Source organism: Equus asinus, chromosome 16 (assembly GCF_041296235.1).
Source record: "Equus asinus isolate D_3611 breed Donkey chromosome 16, EquAss-T2T_v2, whole genome shotgun sequence".
Taxonomy (NCBI): Eukaryota; Metazoa; Chordata; class Mammalia; order Perissodactyla; family Equidae; genus Equus; species Equus asinus.
Genome location: NC_091805.1, coordinates 35,442,345 through 35,464,081, shown reverse-complemented (window position 1 = coordinate 35,464,081; position 21,737 = coordinate 35,442,345). Strand labels below are relative to the sequence as shown.

Here is a 21,737-nt window from a genome sequence, read left to right as displayed (position 1 = left end):
GAGTGTCTAATGTCATGTGGATGACTTCTTCACGTAAATAAAACTTCCTTTTATCTATGAGGTTGAAAATGAATGTATGGTGAGTTTATCTAACATCTAACTGAAAAAACAGGGACATCCTGCCTTTATCTGTGTAGGGTAAACATACAAAGAAAATACACATCAGACTCAATGAAGTCAATGGAGGAGAAATGCAAAAGCGTGTTAAAAAGAGACACTTTAGGTGAAAAGTATCTCATTTCATTTGTTTAGGTTATAATAGTCCTAGAGACTCATTTCTGAAATTGGCTTGCTTAGTGTATGTGCATTCGTTCTCATAAACGGAAGCAATCCCACTGGGATAAACAGGTGTTCTGAGTGGAGAAATGAAGAAAAGTTCAAGTAGGCTAAACATCAAGGTTACTAAGAAGCTAGAAATCAAATTTACTGAATCCTACCACTAGATTTCTGCCCCTTCTTTAGTCCCCATTCTCTTTCCAATCCTGTGAATGGACCAAAACATACTACCACTTCCTACATTTTGAAAGAGAGGGGACTCCAGAAAATAGCCTCATTTATTAATTCACAAACTCTTTTGTAGCACATAGTTTGCTTTTGATTCTGGTGCCTTTCTTTATGCTTACTAAAGTGTCATGTACCCTGTGGCATTCAGTATTTGGCCAATGACATATGAGATGAGTTCAGAAATAAGATGGGGAAAAAATACTTCCATTAAATGATCAAAGAAAGAAATACGTATAGCAGCAAAAATTTTTTACTTGTAAATATTGAACCATATTATTTATAATTATTAATCTATAACAATTTAGTATCAAGAATAAGACAATTATATACATAAATAATGTAAAATACAACAGAATATAGGAAGTGTGAACATATTACCAGGTTTAATGAGGAATGAGATATGGGACTCCCTGATCAAAAGGTTCTCCCCGTCAACTATCACCATCCTTTTTCTTCAAACTCATTAGAGTCTCCAGGCATTGTTTCCTCCACTCTCTTCCTGTTTTTCTCTATCTTCTCTCCTTACTTCAGTTCTAATTTATTTTAGAGCCCATGGATCATCAATCCCTCTTTTGTTAATATCTCATTTTTCCCTGTCCCATTATTCATGTTACATCCCAGCTGGCTGCTCATACTGACCTTCTCTCAGTTCTTTAAATGTGCCATGCTCATTCCCACCTCAGGGCCCTAGCATATGTTGTTCCCTCTGCCTGGAACACTCTCTTTCATGTCCCCAAATTCTTTTAATTCTCTCCTCCTACTTCACCTAGCTAGTTCCTCTTCATTCTCCAGATCTCTGTCTATACCTTACATCAGGGAAGCCGTACCTGTCTCCTAGGCTAAGTTATACCCTTCAAAAAAGGCTGCGCAGACTCGAAAAACCCATATCACGTGAAATTAGTTATTAAGTTTTATTTTGTTTGTTAGATTATAACCTCCATTAGGATAGGTACCAATTCTGTCCTAGTCTTTGCTAAATCCCCAGCACTATATCATTTAATACATGTTAGGCATTTGATAAATATTTGTTCCATGAATGAATAAATGAAAGGAGAGAGAGACCTCACACATCCAGCTGGGATGATCAAGGAAGAATTTATGGAAAAAGGGGCTTGTGAGATTAGCTTTGAAAAATGGACACAATAGTAAAAAGCAGTGGAAATTGTTGGTGCTGAGGCTTGGAGACAAGAGAGCTATCAGGTGCTCAGGGAAGCGTGGACAGTTCACTTTGGCTGTAGAGTATGGACCATATAGAAGAGTAGGGAAAGATTAGGCTGGAAAGGAAGACCAGCATAGCGTGATAGGGGAAGGCCTGTCTTGGAAATCAATACTTAATCTTGTAGCTGGCGGAGGGATAATGAAGGAATATGTACACGGGCTAAATGAAAGGGGAAAGAGAATGCATGCAGGAAACCTGTTCATGAACGCAGCCCAGGCAAGAGACAATCAAAAGCTGGACTGCTGACTACGGGAAACAAATGGAAAAGAAAAGGCAGTGACAAAAAGAATTGTATGTTTAAAGTGGATTCTGTGGAGAGAGACTAAAATATTTAACTAAAATATTTAAGGGGACACAAGGAAAAGAGATAACCCATGTGCCTCTTGAGGTTTCTGTGAGAATAACTGGAAAAATGGTGAAGCCAGGAAAGATAGGATAACTTGGCTTTAGGAATGGTGAGGGGAGGGAAATGATGGGTTTATTTTGTAACATTGTTGAGGTAGATTTTTAAAAAATTCATCTAGAATATAGTATTCTTGGGGTGAACACTATAGAGCAGCAGCTGAAGATTAATGCAGAACTTCTGCTGTAATGAGATTTTATATTTACATTTCTGGTAATTTCCTTAGTTTGTTCACACACCTTTGTACCAGGGAGTGCTTCAAGCCATAGAGTAAACATAGTGTGTCTTTTTGGAGAAATAATTGTACAGAAAATTTGAGACAATAACCACCAATCAACTTAATCCCCTCTCCCAACTTAAAAATATTTTTATGTTAAAACAAACAGAAATGTATTACGGAAGAGAATGCAAGATTCACATGCACTTTTAGATGACACTCTCAAATGCAAAGAAATGTCATGCTTGGCAAACTGCTTTAGGGTCTACTTTCCTTGCCCTAATCTCCTCACTCCTCAGTTTGAGTCTATTTTACTAAGTAAATTGTCTTAATAGCTCGTCCACATCCATGCAGCTAATAAGTGGTATAGCAAGAATTTTAAACCAGATTTCTCTAGAGTCTGTACTCTTAACTACCACATTATATACTATTTAATAATTTAATGGTCTTTGAGTTTTAGTTTATATTATATTTAGTATCACTCACCAAGTAAATGATAACATAAGGATAAACACTGGCAGCTGGTATTTTCCAATAACGAATTAGCAGGGACTCCAACAATGCAATCAGAGCAAGTGATTTTTCACAGTGCTTTGGAGAGAGCGAAGATGGGATGGATCATCAAAAGGGTTAGTGTGATGTTAAGACTCAATCCATCCTCCAAAATTTTAGAACACAGAGGTGACATCATTTTCCTGTTCAAATACTTGAAAGCACAGTTTAGGAAGTGCTTTACAATCTGCTTCCAAACTATCCTTCAGCAAGTAATCCCCATACAACCAGCCCCAAATACACTAGACTTTCAACTAATTAGCTAGTTAACAGAACTAAAAGTCTTCCTTAAAAAGTAACCTTAAGGTTAAGACTTCAAGAGTAAATAAGTATTGATCAGATTAAAGGGGCAAACAGCGTGGGAAGGGAGAGAGTCCCAGGCAGGAACATGCAGAAACTACGTTACGTGGGAAGAAAGAGCCATGCCAGCTGAAGAAAGTTCAGTGAGGGAAGGATGGTGGGAGATGAGGCTGAAAAGGCAAGTAGGAAGAAGCCAGAAGCCAGAAAGAGGAGTTTGTAAATCCTGTGGGATGTGGGCTTCCCCTCTGAGGGCAATGGGAAGTCAACGAAAGGTTCTGAGCAAGAAGTGATATGCTCAGGTCAGACTGCACTTACAGTTCACTCTGGATACCACTTGGAAATGGTACTAACATGCATCATACCACCACTCCTACTTCCAGATGTACACCCTCAACTGACTTCTGCAGGTAAATGTGGAAACTGATGAATGGATTTACCTAACAAAATTGCAGTTTTGAACTCTCATCAGATTTGAAAAAACAGTAATTTAAAACACAAAGGCTTTCCTCTTAAAGCCTCAGGGTGCATGTTAGTGTATTTTTATAAACTTTAGTAACCGTAATAAACAAATTACTTTGGAGCACTCCATTTTTAAAATGTTGCTTAAAGCATGAAATGTGATATTACAGCATTGCCAAAACACTTTATAATCTTTTTAAAAACTGCTTATTTAAATACACAAATATGATCAATGAATACAGAATTATATAATCACCAAGAGAAGTTACCAAGTTTTCATAATGGTCTCTTGGCTTTTCCTCTGCTGATATTGGCGCCAAAGAAATTAGGTTATAACTATTGTTTCTTTTTGTGGCTGAAGAGACATTTCCAAGTACAGAATGAATGGAGTTCATTCAGAGGCTTTGCAAATGGGCTGTGGCCCCTTTTTATGCATAATGGGCCCCAACAAGGATATTTAGAACAAAACAACTTACTTTTAACCCACTGACATGGTCCTCACTTTTTAAAGGAGCCCCACACATTGGATTTACCTGTTCTTTTATCACAATTTCTATAGAAGAATATTAAGGATGCCAGAATTATTCCACTCAGGGAAGGCAGCTGAAATTTTTTAATAACAGGGTAAATCATATGTTGCTTAAAACCTAAATTACAGAGGACATAGGAATTTCCAATAGACTAAGCTTGACACGATGACATGAAATAATAACATTTGAGAAAAAAATAAAGAGGAGGAGAGTTTGGTGGGGAGAGCAAGTCCCCTGTGAAAGGAAAAAGATGAAAAAGCCATGCATCTTTGAATAAACCTAATTTTTTTGTTATTACTGTTGTTCTTCAATACATTAGGACTTCATGTACTTTTCTTAAACTGATTTTTTAAAGGCAAGACACAACATAACAGTTGGGAGAAAAAGAGGTTGTAACCCACTTCCTCCACGCCCTCTTGATACTTACCATCCCTCCTTTGTGTGGTCTTTGGCTTATGCAGTATCCTGTCTCATTATGACTGGATATGAAGAGTCAAATAACTGTCATCAACGATATGGTATCAAACTGAAGCTCCCATATTTTTATTAAATGTAACCATTTTGTCAACTCATTCTTTTTTTTTTTTCCTGTTTAAACCACAGATCAACCTCCTGAAGGTGCCAAGTTCACAGATGGCAAAGTAACAGAGAAGTAAACTGTAATTTAAGGCTATGGGTTCAGAACAGCACAGTCAAAAGATTTTAATATGAGAGGAAAGGAATTTCAAATGATTTGACCCATGAGTTCAATGTTTAAAGGTTTACTAGTATTTTTTCCCACCTTAGCAAGGAAACTAATTTATTCCTAGATTGGCCCAAGGGCGGATCTCTCCTTCTCAAAGTAATTTGCAGGTTGGACTACAAAGGACACACAGAAACCCAGTGAAAAGAGAGAAAAGAGACAGAAAAAAGACAGGTTCTTGGCATCTGCTTGCACTTCAGCCTGCATTTCTGCCCACATCGGACTCGGGCCAAACTGAGTACAGCATCCAGTGGCTGGCTGAAGAACCTGCGACCTCCGCACTTCACTCACCAAGGGGGATAAGTAAGACTCCTTCACACTGGGTACTTTTGAAGCATTTGACAGAAACTCTTCTTAATGGAGGTATTAAAGGTTAAAGAACAATTCTGAGACTGAGGGGTAAAAGAAAGAAAACTGTCTAAGTCAAGTGAAACCATCTCTGACAGAAGTTCCACTAAAAGAGAAGACAGCTCCTATTTTCCCACGAGCTCTTCAAGGGCTAAAGGCTGCAGAGAGATAATTGCCAATTAATCCCTTCATGTTTTCATTAAGTAAATACTTACTAAACTTGCAACATATCCAGAGTTGTATTTTATTATATAAATATTGTATAATGATTGTGCATTTATGCCGAGCATTTTATTATATAATAATACCATATAATTACAGTAAAAGTAATGGTAGTATCTATCTCACTGGGTTGTGGAGAGGATAAAATGAGATAAGTACAAAGTTCTCATAAGCCATATTCCTGGTGCATTGTCATTGCTTAGTAAATGGTCACTATTATTATTGCTGTTATGGAAGCTGTGCATGTAAAGCTTTATTTCTTGGTCCAGCTAGAAACATCTTCTAATGGAGCTACCAAAGGCTAAACAGTAACTCTGAGATTTTAGTAGGATCTGGAAAAAAAAAAGAAAAATTTAAATTTTTGATCCAGAGGTATTTATAAGATTTTAAACCACCTCAAGACTTAGATTTCTTGTAGGCTCCTTAATTCCTGAAGTTTGTAAAGAAACTTGCACTTTCAACAACTTAGGCTTTGACTCTGAATTTGGAAATTTGAATCCTGGCTCCATGACTTAATCTCTCTATACCTTAGTTCTCTCGTGTATAAAATGGAACTAATAATTCTACCTACCCCTCAGGGCTGTTGTGAGGATTAAATAAGACAACACGTGTAAATGCTTAAAACAGTGCTTGGTACTTATTAAGTGCCAAACACATCTTTAAATCACTACCATCATCATTATCACCAAATGGCAGAATAGGCAAATGGGACTTAAGTCTCATTGCCTGAGATTACCTTTGATTTTCTGTACTCTTTGGTACCTAAGATAATTTTAATTTCAGTTATTTTGTGGTTGAATATCCCAAAGCATGAGGCAATTACTAATCTTGCTCTTTATGAACTGAAGAATATCTTAGAACATAGTGGTTGCAAAGAAAATAATCACACATTGGTAGGCTGAAGAAGAGAAGGAGGAGAACCCAGTAGGAAACGACGCCACCTTGTTCATTGCTTAGGGACTGCATGGCCAGTCTTGTCTCTCATCTTTCCTTCTCTGTCAGGGCTCTCTCAGTTTCCGTGGCTGCCTCATTGTGGCCCCAGTCTTAGTCTACGTGACTTTTAAACCAATGCATTCATTCATTTGTGTGGGGTTTTTTGGTCTCTAAATTCACATTCTTGAGAGAGAATATTGGTGGCTTAGTCAGTCCTTGGATAGATTCCTGTAGCAATACTTGGATTTGTTTTGTTTGTCCACTGCCTCTCTCCTTGCATCCTCTTAACTCCAATTCCTGGTTAAAAAAAGAAGAAGAACCAGTTTGCTAATCATAGGATTGGACTCTTGAATCAAGTTGGCCTAAACAGATTCTTAAGAATGTGCATCTTGAGTGGAGGTGCCTAGGACGGAGGATTTATGAGCTCTCAATGCTGGAGTCCTCAGAATTGTCTTGGTTTCTAACCTCCCTGAGCTTGCTTGTTCTATGATACCTTCAATCCCATGAGCTACTCCACTAGTTCTCCTGTTTAAAGATGGCCTCTGTTTCTTAAGCACTTTTCTGTTTCTCTTACAACCAAAAGACCCTCAGTGGCTGAATTCCTTCTGGGGAATTTAATCAGCTATGGCCAACTAGGGGCAAGCCAAATTAAACTGGAGGAGACGCCATATATGGTAGGTAATTTGATATATCTATTAAAGGGAAAAATGGGTTATAAGGAAAGAGTGAGATTTGTGTCTATATCTACTATAGTCCTAGCAGGATACAACAAACCTCATTTAATTAAATTCAATTTAAGTCAATAGGCATTACAATTCGGCATTCACTATACATTCATTTGTTGCATAATAACGTTTTAGTCAACGATTGACCACATATATGATGATGGTCCCATAAGATTAGTACCTTATAGCCTAGGTGTATAGTAGGGTATACCATCTAGGTTTGTGTAAGTATTCTCTATGATGTTCGACAATGACAAAATCGCCTAACGACCCATTTCTCAGAACATATCCTTGTCGCTAAACTGATGCATGACTGTATAAGCATTCAGGGGATATTTAGATAGGTAAAGCTAAATCTTTGCTCTCAAGTAATGCTCAGTCTAGGGGGAAGAACACATGTACACATATAAGTGTTACGTAAGGCAGAGTATACTGACTACTATGATAAGATGAATAAGAACACAGAGAAAAGAACAATTAATTTGGACTATGGGATTAACCAAACAGATCAGCCTGTTGAGAGATTCAAACACCATGTTGCAAGCTACAGATATGAAGGAGAGGAGAATCCGTTTTTAGGAGATATGGCCCTTTGAGATCTCAAGTAACATACAAAAGGAAAAAGACTCCCCAGGCTTGTATGCGCCTGGGAGATTTCACTGCTTTCTCACTCTTAACCTCACGTAAGTACAGGGCTAAGTGAAGCGCTATAGTGGCGGAACTCCTTTCTCACCAACAAAGTTCTTCTCTCCTCCCTAACCCTAGACCTGGGCCGGAAGGGAGCATCCCTATCCAGGGCCTTATTTCTTCTCCAAGGCTGCTCTCCACGCCTGAGTTACCTCAACAAGGAGGAAATCTGGATTGATGGCCCCTGATCTTTGAAGTGGAGAGAAGTAAGTCATTTTTCTCAGATCTTGAATCTGGTAACTCAGCAAAAATTCTAGCCACAAACGTATCCCTGAACCAGACTGAGTATTCATTGCATCAAGGATGAGCCCTGGATACCAGTGTAAGCCCTGCCTCCTCACCGTCTACACTGGCCCTGCAGGACTGAGATTCTGCTCTGGACGTAGCCCTTTTCACCTGAGAACTGATTTTCCTAATTCTTAACAGTCTTCTCTCTGGTTATGATTCTGGAGTCTGGACCATGTATTCTAAACCCTAGTCCAGTGAGCAATTCTTTTAAAACCTGAACTGATGTCCTCCTTATTCTGGAGTGGGGGTTGAAAAACTTTTTCTGTAAAGGGCCAGATGGTAAATATTCTAGGCTTTGAGGGCCAGAGGGTCTCTGTCACAAGTACTCAATCTGCTATTGTAGCACTAGAGTAACCATAGACAGCACTGAAACCAATGGGCGGGGCTGTGTTCTAATAAAACTTTTACAAAGAGAGGCAGTGGTTTGGCCCGAGTGTAGTTTGCAGAAATCCCTGCTCTTGAGCATCCTTACCCATGCATTCACGATTCCTCAATACCATGATCCACCTGTTTGAGAGACAGCTTACCTCAATCTTTCCCAATCCCCGCTTTATTTGCAAAGGTCTAGGATAACTGACCCCACAGTTAGAACATTCAAGATGCCCATGCACCTTACCTCAGTTCCTGGCATACTCGGGCCCACAACGAACACTTACGTGTACCCTGTCTTTCCCTCTAGAGTCAAAGTGAAAAGAGAGAAACCAGAAGTAGTGGTTTCTGCATTAGGTGTTAGCAGCTAAAAACAATAACAACGACAACCAAAAATAACTTAGAAAGCCTAAAAAAAGGTAACTGGCTTTTGAGTTATGAGACAATAATGTGTTATATTCTACAGGGAGCAGAGATACATTGTTCAAAAGTAAACTGGTTAAGTTAGTCCCTAGAAAGTGACAAGAAAACTGAGGCTCATAAAAGTTAAATGAGAGTTCCACAAAGATATGTTATGGAATTCCTGCTCATTATGCCCACCCTGAAGCAAGGGAAGGGGATGTATTACAATATCCCAAATTGGAAATTCGAATATATTTTCTGAGTAAAGTTATTAGATACGGTGATTTTTTAATATAGTGGGTTTAAAAGGATTTTGTAAGTGGCCTAAAAATGCATATAATAGTAATAACTGACATTTAGTTAAATGCCAATGTAGTGAACATTTTTCTGACTTTGCCATCCAACATCCATTCTCCCTTCTTCTGACAACACTACCTACATTTTATTTTGGGTAACCATGCTTGCTATACCTTGGGTCCTTATGCTTCGGATAGAGCTGAAATCATCCCTGATTCCACAGAGTATGTGATCTAGGTTTGGACCATCAAAACATCGAACATTCTTTTCTTCTCTTCTCTTTGTTTCTTCCTTCCCTCCCTTCCTCTCTCCCTCCCTTCCTCCTTTCCTACCTTCTTCCTTCCCTCTCTCCTTCCGTCCTTTTTCCTTTATGCCTGCAACTGAGAGTGCTAATATAACCTATTTTATGTTAGCCAGTGTATACATTTTCTTTAACCCAAAAAACAATCCTTTGGGTGGGTATAATTATTCTAATTTTCAGTTCAGTGAACTGAGGAATTATATAGTATGCCCACGGTCATGCACCCACTATGCCTCAAAGCTACGATTCAACCTCAGGCTAGTCTGACTCCCAAGCAGATGGTCCTCACTGTACTCCCTGCTCTCAGGGACTAGGGCTCCTAAGGGACCAAGCCTTGAGGTTTCAACAGATCACATCTGCTTATAATTTAGGGGCCATATCTATATTAGAGACACGATGTGATGAAAACACATTTACTCTGGCCTATGATGTGAAAATAAATGATTTACTTTTGAAAATGCAGTTGATTCCTTGACCAAGCTATAGGTGCCTTTTAGAATATTAGTGAAATGATTGTTATACACAAGTCATTTACAAAATGTATCTCTTTTTTTTTTCATATATATGTTTTTTCTTCTTCTCCCCAAAGCCTCCCAGTACATAGTTGCATATTCTGGTTGTAGGTCCTTCTGCTTTGCCATGTGGGACGCTGCCTCAGCATGGCTTGATGAGTGGTGCTAGGTCTGTGCCCAGGATACGAACCTGCGAAACCCTGGGCCACCAAAGCAGAGTGGACAAACTTAACCACTCGGCCATGGGCCAGCCCCAAAATGCATTTCTTTAAAGAAAACAGCATTTTTCACTTATAGCCTATATTTAGGTTGTACAACATGATTTTTTAAGGTGTATAATGTGATGACTTCATATACCATACATTGTGAAATGATTACCACAATCAAGTTAATTAACACATCCATTACCTCACATAGTTACCATTTTTGTGTGTGGTAAGAATATTTATGATCTACTCTCCTAGTAAATTTCAATTATACAATATGGAATCATTGACTATAATCACCATGCTGTACAACTAATCCCCAGAACTTACTCATCTTATAAATGAAAGTGTGTATCCTTTGACCAACATCTCCTTATTTTCCCTAGCCCCAGGCAACCACCATTCTACTCTCTGGTTCTATGAGTTCAGCTTTTTTAGATTCCATATATGTGTGAGATCATACAGTATTTGTCTTTCTGTGTCTGGCTTATTTCACTTGGCATAATGTCTTCTAGATTTATCCATGTTGTCATAAATGGCAGGATTTCCTTCTTTTTTTATGGCTGAATAATACATATAATATGTAACATATATTATGTACACGTAATATATATGTATTAGATATAATTTTCTTTATCCATTCATTCATCAATGGACACTTAGGTGGTTTCCATATCTCGGCTATTGTGAATAATGCTGCGATGAACATGGAAGTGCAGATATCTCTTCAAGAGACTGAATTCAGTTCCTTTGGATATATGCCCAGAAGTAGAATTGCTGGATCATATTGTAGTTCTATTTTTACTTTTTTGAGGAACCTCAAATACTATTTTTCATAATGGCTGCTTCAATTTACATTCCTACCAACAGTGCATAAGGGTTCTCTTTTCTCCACATCCTCACCAACACTTCTCTCTTATCCTTTTGATAATAACTATCCTAACACCTGTGAGGTGATATCTCATTGTGGTTTTGATTTCCTTGATGATTAGTGATGTTGAGTGCCCTTTCATATATCTGTACGCATTTGTATGTCTTCTCTGGAAAAATGTCTATTCGGGTCATTTGCCCATTTTTAAATCAGGTTATTTGTGTTTTCGCTATTGATTTGTATGAGTTCCTTGAATGTTTTGGATATTAAACCTTTATCATATTTTTGGTTTGCAAATATTTTTCCCCATTTTGTAGGTTGCTTTTTAATTTTGTTGATGGTTTCTTTTGCTGTGCTCTGTAGTTTGATATAGTCCCACTTCTTTATTTTTGCCTTTGCTGCCTGTGCTTTTTGTCTCATCTCCAAAAAATCATTGCCCAAACTAATGCCAAGAAGTTTTTCCCTATGTTTTCCCCTAGGAGTTTTATGGTTTCAGGCCTTACATTTAAGTCTTTAATTCATATGGAGTTGACTTTTGTGTAAGGTGTAAGATCATGGTCCAATTACATTACATACATATATATTATACACATATATAATATATGTATAACCACGCTAGATTTACAAAATAAAAATCTTCATAGAAAAGCCTTCAGTGAGAAAGGAAATACTAAAACAACTATATATCATTGAAGTTTCTTACTAGTAACACATAGAAAACTATAAAACGCAGATTTTAATATACCTTTATGAATTAGGAGTTGCATCACTTAGGCATATACAAAGGGCCAGATAAATGCCAGGGAGATCTATACTACTAAAGAGTAATACTTTTATCCCTGTTTAACTATTTCAACTACATTGTTCCAATATCTTATCAGTTCAAATGCAATATTAAATGCTATGTTGTATGTTGCTCTATACTTGATTTTAAAATGAATCATAATGCTTAGTTATAGGACTTGGGATTATTTGTCACTTTTTAAGTTTTTTATATACTTGACAGTGAGCCAAACATTCAATTTAGCTTCAGTTACACAATTATAAGATCTTTTTCATCACACAGTTATTCTTTTAAAATTGAATGTGCATGTACAAATGTCCAGAGTGTAGACAGCTGTCCAAACAATAAGAACTCTATGTATCAGGACAGGTGCTGTTATTATCCCCCAAATCCAAAACACAAGTGTTGGGTTATAAAGATTTGGAGGAAAAAGACTTAATAAAAATAAAAAATTAATAACTAAGTATTCCACTAGTAAAACAAAGCAATGAATTTCAATTTATTCCATGCACAACAATCAAAGAATATTCAATGAAAAGTTTAAAGAAAATTATAGTGGCTATCCACTGCTTTGGAGGTATCACAATACCACACAATAATACCAGATTTGGGATATTTATTACAGCTACCTAACAAGCGCAAGGCACTGCTTCAAAGTGTTACTAAGAATCACCTGGCACATTTACAAAACCTAAAGAACCAACTTAATTTACAAATTCGTAGACTATAAGTTACTACAGGGCAAGGATTATCTTACTCATCATGGTTTTGCCAGTACTTTGAACAAATCAGGCACTGAATACATGCAGGATGGCTGACCGAAGACCTACACCTACTGAAAAAAAAGCTACACCATGGTCAATTTGCACTGTCCCATAGGTTTAAAATCAATGGCCAGGTGATCAAAAGCAGTAGTTCTCAATTAGAGATGATATTACCCACCAGGGGACATTTGGCAATGTTTGAAATTATTTTTGGCTGTCATAACTGTGGAGGTGCTGTCATCTAGAAGGTAGAGGACAGGGATGCTGTCAAACATCCTATAATGCACAGGACAGCTCCTCACAACAAAGAATCATCTGGCCCAAAATGTCAATAGTGCTAAGGTCAAGAAACTCTGATCTAAAAGTTAATTGAATATTCATGATAGCATCGGACAGTCAGCCACAGCAGAACCCACTAAACTCCACCTTGTTTAAATAAAACATTTCACTATACAATTCAGTATTCATTTTCTGAAAAAGAAAAGCTGCTGAAATGGAAATGTGGAAGTAGACTGAAAAGCCTTCCATTTTTTCTCAGCTAATAGACAATTTTCATATATCCTGGTGTTTATGACCACATGTGATATTTGGGAACCGTGGATGAACATAAGTTACAATGGTATGCTAACACACAAGGCATTTTATTTCTCCTAGAAAATACATTGACTTTTGTTAGTGAGGCATTTAAAGAGGTCAAATATGTAAGGGCTAGATTTGTACTCGATACTGGCATATGAATACTGAAATAGGAAAGGTAAATGTGATAATGATAATGGAGAGAGTTAACATCTTTTGAATGCTTTCAATCTGCCAGGTACTAAACTAAGCACTTTACATGTGTTTTCATTTAACTGGCAAGATCTATCAATTTCAGAGAGAACATTATTTGCTCATTTATATAAAAAAAATCATAATTTCTTTTTTACAGGTCTCTCTCCTCCTCTAGACTGAGATCTTCTGAAGGACAGGGTCGCTTGTCTTATTCATCATTGTATCCTCAAGGACCTGGCACTTCATCACAAAATAGGACATTCCTTAGAGGTTTGTTGCATGAATAAGGGTATCACTGCTCAATGAAACAGAAATCCAGGGACACTATCTAAAACCCTCCAAATTCTGAGGAGAAGTGAGGTTGTCACAAGTCCAGTCTATGAGCTCCTCCATGAGCAGGATCTCCCATTTATCTTTGTACTCATAGTTACTAGTGAGGAATATTTTGAATTGAATTTATCTTGAGACTGTAGCTATTTTCAAAAGTTTTTCCAAGACAGGGAAATGTGATCTACTCCTGTACATGCATCTTGATGCAGCAAATACCGTTACTCCTTTTTTTCACTTGCTGTTATTTACAGCTCTTGTGTGTTTCCTGCCCTTTACATGTTCAGTTCTGATAATAACAATGGCACTCAGACAAGGTCAAAGGGAGGAAATAGTTCATTTGGGCAATTTCTTCATTCAGCTATATATTTGTCAGTGTGAGACGCAGAGTGGTTATATAAGTAAAAACAAATATTCTTTTCTAAGTCTAACACAGAGATCTACAGCCACCCAACTAGATTGTTGCCTTATCTAGGGAGCCATCCTGTGGCCCTGCAGTGGATACTGTGGAAAAAGGAAGAAAACAAGGAGAACCAACTTAAATATGCTGAGGCAGAAACTATATGTCTATTTTGGGCGTATCATTCAGATACCACCTTCAATCAACCCTCCTGATTCATATTTTATCAACAAAGACAAGAACTACATCTCTTCTGTTTCTTAGCCACTCAAAAATGTTCTCACTAAACCTCAAAAATCAAGCATATTGGCAAACAACAACTATAAAGTATTTGCTTGCTGTTCTTTTGATTTAGAAAAGATGTTCTCTTCTTTCTCTTCATGAACTAATATTTATGAAATACTCTCATATACGTGCTTGTCTATCATATACCACTCTGAGAAAGTCAAATAGAGAAGTTTCTGCCTTCTGAGTTTCTGTGTATTGTAGGAAATAAAGGAAAGTAGAAAATAAGGTCATATTCCTTCCCTCTAAAATGTCATAATCAAAAATAATATATAAATTATTATGGTAATGAGGCAATATTGACAATAGTATAGATCAGACCAAACTGAATGGAGAATATATGCTCTCAGGGTATGGAGTGGGTGAGTAAACATAAAATACAACCCCTTCCAACTGCTTTCAACACAAATGATTTCTGTATTTATTGATTTTAAGAGAAGTAAAAAGCTCTCTTGGATAATCTGATCCCTTGGAGTGAGTCCCCAACAGCAGAGCCCTGCTCACTCTACTACCCAGTGAGTGGAAAGACCCCAAAGCAGGCTGCGAGAGAGCGGCGACACATGCAGAGCACTTGCAACCCTTCTTGTTTTCTTATTTTTCCTGTTTTCATTGGCAGAATTTTTTCCCTGCCCAAAGCAGGGCTGTAAATGAAAGCAGCTGCCCAAAGTGGAGGAGGTTCAAAGACCAGAGAAGAAAGAGAAAGGAGGTGGGGGTCAAATGAGGAAAACAACTGAGGACAACAAGAAGACTCTTGGCAACTCTGCCTTGTACCAGTCTTAAACAGATGGACTGGTGGCGGCCATGGCAAAGTGATGCACCCATAGGCTTTCAAGTGACAACAACTGAGTATTATATTTTTACACAGACGTGCAAACTTTTAACACTCCCAGGGCAAGAAATATTTCTAAATATTTTCCTCTGAACTTTAGTGGTCACTTTTTTCGTTCCTGTCCTATGTCCATTCATGTTTCTGAACCATGCTACAGATGAAAATCTATTTGAAATTACTGTATGAATTTCTTCTTTTGGTCTCATTACTTAAAGGTCATTAAGAAAATATAGGTATGGTTATTTTGGAATGTGACTTCAATAGGTACATTTAGAGAAATTAGTGCATATCTAGCACTTATTTTTTAACTATAAGGTTTAGTACTTCGTTAGATATTAAAATTTAATCTTGAAAATATTATAAAAGGATTCTAGTTAAAATATTGCAACTAATTACTTACTTAAAAGAAATAAAATAAATACAATTTATGGGACATTTCAGAATACATTTTAAAGACAGAGTTAAAGAATATATAAATACCCTACTGTATTTTTAGGATTTTTAGAACTCTTTTATGCAAATTATTTAATATACTTATAATTCAATGCTAATAGTATATGAATTCTAGAATGTTGGAATTCCAAAACAGATTGGAAAACTCAATGGAGTGCAAAGATTCTGGGAGGCAACTTGTTTGAATATATTTGCAAGTTCAAGTATCTACATTTTTAGCAGAAAAACTTTTCTATTGCCCCAGCTTCTTTAAAAAATATATTTACAAGCAAGGATGACTGTGAAATAGGACCTGCAAATGTTTTATCTGCGTAGAAATTTCAGGAACGTAACTGTAGAACAGTAAACACTTTTTACAGACTGACTGCCAAATCTAGAAGCCTTTTCTTTCAGTCAACACTTTCCCACCATCGTGAGAACCATTTCTCATTAACAACCAAATTGTTTTCAGAAGCTGTGCTATAAGGGTTTCCCCAGAAACCATTTGGTAAAAGACTGTGGCTTTCTTCCATAGAAATCTCAAGCAGTGAAAAGGCAGATCTTCTGGAATAAATCAAACCCAATTTGTAGGGTTCACTAAACCCTTTCTCCTGAAAATAATGTTTTGTGACTTGATCTTAGCAGTTAATAGTACACGTAGGAGAGCTGGTGTGAACCAGTTTTAAATGAATTTTATTCCATTTCTTTTGTCATTCAGTTGAAATCGCTTCCAGAGCTTGTTATACCTTGATGAAGGTTTAACTGCATAGCTAATGGACAAAATAGCGTATTTTACTGTATTGCAAAATCTGTAACTTTTTTCCCACTAAGTTTGCCCAGGTGAATGAATCTTTGTATTGTTAGAATAATATTATCTGTTCTGATTTCAGAACTGTTCTTGCTTATAAATACATCCTTTTAAAAAGAAGTTGGCCAAGAAAGGAGTTTTTTTGTACTAAAAATATAGATATTTCAACCAGCTAATGTATACAAATATATACCAGTAATGTTTTAGGAAGTTTCTAGATGCAAACAAATTCATAAGAAATACACTGAAAAGAAGCATATGTATCAATAATTATGTCTCAAGTGTGGACTTTGCAGAGTACTTTAAATTGAAATCTAAAATTATTACTGGGATGGAATTACACTTTTCCACATCTCCATACCTTTTGCATACATTGTTCTCTTTGACAGCAATGTGCATATGCCTCCCAAACAAATCTTATTCCTCCTTAAGACTCTGCTCAACATCTTCTCATTCATCCATTTATTCATTCACTCATTCATTAGTACATTTTTACTGAACACCTACTATTTGCTAAATTCTGTGCTAGATGCTGAGGTGAACAAGACAATGTTCTTTCCTCACGGAGCTGATGGTTGAATGTGAATCGTTCCTCCTTCCCTGACTTCCTCAGACAGAGATAAACACTTCCTTCTTAGTAGTACCATCATTTCTCCATTTAACAAGCATCTAACAAACACTTACTAATTACTAGCATTTCCCATATCGTATTGCAATTATTTATTTGTGAAACTGCTTCACCTATTTGACTGTGAGCTCTTTGAGGAAAGAGACGTTGTATATCTCTGTATTCCCAGTACCTAGCACAATTCCTACAAGACAGAAGGTACAAAGTAAATGATTGTTTAATAAATAATTGACGTAAACTAAAATATTCTAGCTAATAGAACAGGCTTTCTGCTATTTGAAAGCTATCAATAACATACCATAGGTTTACAACAGTATTGGCCTTGCTTTGCTAACTTCACCAAACATTTTTGAGATGTGAAAGATGGAAACCTTAGAACTGGTCAAGCTGTTCTAAGAAGTTTGGCAACTAGACTCCCTGCCATATTCCCAGGCAAGTCTTTCCTAGGATTGAATGAATAAGCTCATAGGATGATCCATCTAAGTTCAAAAATAATTCAGAGTAGAAATTAGTCTCCTTAATTTGGTCACACAAGACTTGTGGCAATTTGGTTTGGAGGTATTTGCATTAAAAATGCAACCCTCTGCTTCCAAAGGCATCTCTCTGGGAGTAAATGCCCCAAATCCCTTCTTTAACCTGTGAGGCGCTACGAGATCTGCCACCCTACGCTCATCTCTGACCTCATCTCCTGCGGCTCTCCCACTTCTCCCCCTGCTCCTACTAGACTAATCTCTTTGCTGTTCCTTGAATATCCCAGCAATTCTGCCTCAAGACATTGGCACTTGCTGCTCTCCCTGCCTGTACAGCTCTTCCTTAGATAGCTTCGAGGCTCACTCTCTTCTGCCTTCAGTTCTCTGCTCAGGTGCCACCTTTTCAGTGAGGCCTTCTTTGACACCAAATCTCAAACAAGCCTGTCTCCTCCACTCCCAATCACTCCCTAACCTGCCACCCTGCTTTACCCTCCTTTAAATTCTTCACAGTTCTTATCATCATCTGACATACTACGCGTTTACTTTCTTTTCTCTTGGTCTCCCCTACTAGAATATAAACTCTACAAGGCTAGGTATTTTGACCATATCCTTAGGGATTAGAAGTGTGCCTTACATATAGAAGATACCCTATAAATATTTGCTGAGTGAATGGATTTGATTAATCTATTAAATAACTGTGTCTTCAGGATTAACTGTCTATATTGTACTATGCTAATGACTGTGAACTACGAATATGGTAATGAAAACTCCTTTAATTTGTGGATTCAGAACTTACTATTTTGATTATCTGATGTGCACCCTGAAACTAACTCAGAAGCCTAAATCTGATTAGTATAACAGTACTGCCACATTTTTTGTCCCCCTAAATCTTCTCACCTCAAAAATCACTACACTAGAAAAGGAAGTTTTGTGAACACCAACAAATTTTGAAGCATTTCTTAACTGTCTACATGAAAATGAGGATGGAGGTAGGGTCCTGATTCCTCCCACGAGGTGGTTTTATCTAGTTGGGGACCTCAACGTGAAAGTACCACTTCCTCTGTACAGAAATTCTTGTGAGAAACTTTCAAGCATAGCTAATTATTTCTAAGTGGAAACAAAAAGCTTTAAATTAGGAAACTCATTTCATTGACTATTAAGGGATCTTTTTATAAAACCATTTATGGAAATAAATCAATGGTTGTAATATATTTAGTCAAAATCATCAAATGCAAGAAAAGATCAATTATCATAAGATTTTCAGGAAAAAGAATAACAAAAACTTCTAAGACATTTAAGATTCATTAAAAAAGTCAATTGCCCACAAGTTCTAAATAAAACATCTAGTCACTTTCTTGCCTTATTTCTGATAATTATCCAATACATCTCAAAATTCCCTGTAAAATACTGATGTATTAAGGTAGAAATAACCAATTATCTGATTTGTGTTTACAGCAGATATTATCTTATACTAGTCCTCATAAAGATGTAATAAAAAGCACTAAGGGTTACTTAAATTTATGACAAAAAATAAAATTGAGGCTATTCTATTAATTAATTCTTCCAATTATTAAGCTACTCCTTACCTGTTACATCCAGTTGCTACCTTAGTTCTACTCATTTTTCCAAAAATTTTTCATAGCTTTAACTCCACCATAAAGAAACATACACATCCATGTATGTACGCACATGCATGTACACGCAGGTGTGCATGTATACACAGACACACACAGAAAAGAAATCTTGGTCAAAACCTACTTTTCAACTTTATCTATGACATCATGTGACCTTTTACTCAAGCCATTTGGCTGTCTTTCCTGGTTTCTGATTTTTTTAAGTGGCACAGTGTTTTAATTTGCAATCTAGTATTACTTTTAACTTGAAATTGGTTTGGCATTCTCATTCAGTACTCACTAATACATCTCATGAGCTCAGCTCTCATATATCTTACATATTTTAACCCTCAAAACTTTGAGAAGACTATTAAACTTGGATTGGGTTAAGCTGAAGACATGTTGAGACTTCAGCAACACGGGTTAGAGGTATAGGGGTGAGGTCTGACAAGGCTGCTGGTAGGATGACCAGTTCATCCTGCTTTGGCTGGGATTTTCCCACTTTAGTACTGAAATTCCCATGTCCGAGTATCTCCTCAGTCCTAGGCAAGGCAAGACAGTTGGTGACCGCATGGGTGACAGGCTGAAGGAAACTGAACTGATAGGAGCCTGATTGCTTAGGGTAGTCTAGTGAGCTTCTTCCACAGGAATGGTAAGTGCAGATGTGGCTCTGAGAAGAGTCAGGGCCAATGGAATGGAATTCAGGTGGTGAGGCAGGAGGGGCAATGCCTGTAGACAGACAGCAAGAACTGGAGTCGAGTAATCTGGACTTGGGTTAACGTGGCTTTATGGATATTTATGGAGTGCAGGATACAAAGCCTGTGGTAGGACAGCTATGCTAGGCTCCATTAACTTGGTAATAAGATGCTAGTGAAATGCTCTCTGACCTGCTGGGAATGAGTTTGCTGGTGGAGAGCTTCCAGTTATATCTGTGAAATACAATGGAAGACAGACATGAATGAAATTAAGACTCAAATGGGCTCAGGGTTACATAGCTAGGAAGAGGCACAGCTAAATTTTAAACCTAGATCTTTCTGACCCCAGGTCTGTTGCTCAGGCATTTAAATAAAACTTAAAATATAAATTCTATTCATAGAAATCCATGCTATGCATGACTGTATAGAGAACTCCTACAACTCAATAACAACAACAAAATAACTTGATTAAAAAATGGGCAAGGAACTTGAATAGCCATTTCTCCAAAGAAGCTATGCAAATGACCAGCAAGCATCTGAACAGATACTCAACATCACTAATGAAGAGGGACATGCAACCCAAAACCACAATGAGCTATCACCTCACACCCATTAGGATAGCTGCTATCAAAAAAACCCAACAAACCAACCAGAAAATAACAAGTGTTGACAAAGATATGGAGAAATTGGAAGTCTTGTGTACTGTTGATAGAATTGTAAAATGGTACAACTACTATGGAAAACAGTGCGGATATTCCTCAAAAAATTAAAAATGGAATTACTATATGATCCAGCAATCTCATTCTGGGTATATATCCAAAAGAATTGAAAACAGGATCTCAAAGAGATATCTGCACTCCATGTTCATTGAAGCATTATTCACAATAGCTAAAGGTGGAAGCAACCTAAATGTCCATCAATAGATGAGTGGATAAAGAGAATGTGATCTACACATACAATAGGATAATATTCAGCCTTAAAAAAGAAGGAAAGTCTCTCATATGCTACAACATAGATGAACCTGAAGGACATTACGCTAAGTGAAATAAGGCAATCACAAAAAGACAAATACTGCATGATTCCACTTATATTAGGTATCTAAAGTAATCAAAGTCATAGAAGCCGAAAGTAGAATGATGGTTACCAGGGGCTGGGGGAGGGGGAAACAGGGAGTTGTTCAATGGGTACAAAGTTTTAGTCATACAAGATGAAAAAGTTCCTGAGACCTGTTGTACAGCAATAGGCACAGAGTTAATACTGCAATGCACACTTAAAAATAAGAGGGTAAATTCATGTTATGTGTTTCTTACCATAATAAAAAGAAATAAATAAAAAGAAATCCATTCTCTTATCATAGTTGTGTCCATGTCATTTCCCGTTTCCCAGACTGTTAAATTCAGTGAGGGTAAAGACTATTCCTTATTTATCTTTACATCCTTTAATTAGCAAAATACTCAGAAGAGAATGAACTTTTGATAAATGTTGTTGAATTAGATAAAATTCAAAGAGACTTGCACACTCCTACCTTGTTACCTTTACTCTTATTGGTGTTTTCACTTGTCCCATGGAATGTCCTTATTCAAATTCTATTCAGCCTTCAAAGCCCAGCTAAGTCCTAGAATCTTTACTTGAGGTCATAGAGATCTCTCCCTTTTCTGAACTCCACCTCAGCATTTTATCTTTTTATGTATTTAATTCTTATTTCTCAAAGGTAGCACTAGCTCCTCTGCATACTTCACTATTATGCTTACAGTGTCAATCAACACAGGTTACTTGAAATCCAGAAGCAAAAACCTGTCAGATTTATGTTCTCTTAATCAACAGTTCAAAACAGGAATGAACAT

The 21,737-nt window shown here is 37.1% G+C and overlaps 1 long non-coding RNA gene across 3 annotated transcripts in view; it reads right to left on the bottom strand.

The window, feature by feature from the left end:
- The window catches only part of LOC106837771 (uncharacterized), a 112,825-nt gene that overhangs the window by 52,248 nt on the left and 38,840 nt on the right, over positions 1 to 21,737 (bottom strand). The gene's annotated exons all lie outside the window — the stretch shown is intronic.